Below are 1,886 nucleotides of genomic sequence, written 5' to 3' on the forward strand. Positions count from 1 at the left end.
TCTGTCTGCCTGTCTGTCTCTAGCCTGGACTTTGAGTACCTGTCTGTCTGCCTGTCTGTCTCTAACCTGGACTTTGAGTACCTGAATGAACTTCCTGTTCTAATTCTGGACGGTAACGACGACTTTAAGAACGATAGCATCAAACAGGAAGTCATCATCAACGAGGTGATCTTCTTATCTGTCATAATAATAATAATAATAATAATAATAATAATAATAATAATAACAATAATAATAATAATCGTAGTGTGTGTGTGTGTATATATCTATCTAGCCACATTATTTTTAGGTTATTAACATATTTCAGATACTTTCCAGTTTGTTTAATTCAGAATCTTAAGATATATTTTCCATACATTTTGCAGATATTTTACCAATTTTTTTTCGTGGCACTTTACTCGTGTTTCATACATATTCTGCTCATATTTTTGAGATATTTGTCAGAGCGTTGATGTGTTTCCCCCCCGCAGGTCCGAGACATCCGTCCACTCTGTAGACCAATCACAGTTCGGCTCACCTGGTTGGACAACCCCTTTGGAAATGTTGATGAATTTTTTACTTTTTGTCCGATTTTAATGCAGCATTTCGTGTGTGTGTGTGTGTGTGTGTGTGTGTGTGTGTGTGTGTGTGTGTGTGTGTGTGTGTGTGTGTGTGTGTGTGTGTGTGTGAGAGAGAGAGAGATAGATTACTTTGTATTTTCTTTATTAGTTTGAAATTTATACCTCAGTCTTGCTGTCCTGACTTTGAAGGTGTAAGTGAACACATCCTGGTGCTTTCAGGGACACAGATTTACACAATAAAGAAACTCAGACTGACAAATGTGAGATTTTAAGAGTTTATTTTCCTCAAAGGTATGGAGACTATGGGCCCTTCATATGGAGACTATGGGCCCTTTATATGAAGAGTCTGGGACCCTCATATGGAGAGTCTGGGCCCTTCATATGGAGAGTCTGGGCCCTTTATATGAAGACTATGGGCCCTTTATATGAAGAGTCTGGGACCTTCATATGCACAGTCTGGGACCTTCATATGGAGAGTCTGGGCCCTTTATATTGAGACTATGGGCCCTTTATATGAAGAGTCTGGGCCCTTTAAATAGGGACTATGGGCCATTTATATGGAGAGTATGGGCCCTTCATATGGAGAGTATGGGCCCTTCGTATGGAGAGTATGGGCCCTTCGTATGGAGAGTCTGGGCCCTTTATATGAAGAGTCTGGGCCCTTTAAATGGAGACTATGGGCCCTTTATATGGAGACTATGGGCCCTTTATATGAAGAGTCTGGGCCCTTTAAATGGAGACTATGGGCCCTTCGTATGGAGAGTATGGGTCAAACCAACAGGACTTTGTCCCTGGGGCTCGGACGTGTCCCCCATGACTTCCTGAGTTAACAGTTTGTGTCTTCAGGACTCGGCCCCTGATCTCTGACTGAAGTCCACTTTTTACGGTTCTAACATGTACTGGATCAGGTCTGACTGGTTAACTCCTGTTAATGTTAAACTGTTAACACAAACACACAGATAGAGACACACACACAGAGTGACACACACACAAAGAGACAGACACACACACACAGACACGCACACACAGAGTGACAGACACACACACAGAGACACACAGAGACACACAGGTTATCCAGATGAACCCTCCCAGTTAAACTTTAGACCTTGACACAAACATTCAGAGTCTGAATGGGACGTTTCTTACACATATTTATTATAGTAGTTGTAGTGTGTGTGCGTGTGCGTGTGCGTGTGCGTGTGCGTGTGTGTGTGTGTGTGTGAGTGAGAGAGAGACCGCGCAAGTGAGTATATACACTCACCGGCCACTTTATTAGGTACCCCATGCTAGTAACGGGTTGGACCCCCTTGTGCCTTCAGAACTGCC

This window comes from Etheostoma cragini, chromosome 13, assembly GCF_013103735.1.
Source record: "Etheostoma cragini isolate CJK2018 chromosome 13, CSU_Ecrag_1.0, whole genome shotgun sequence".
NCBI classification, from domain to species: Eukaryota; Metazoa; Chordata; class Actinopteri; order Perciformes; family Percidae; genus Etheostoma; species Etheostoma cragini.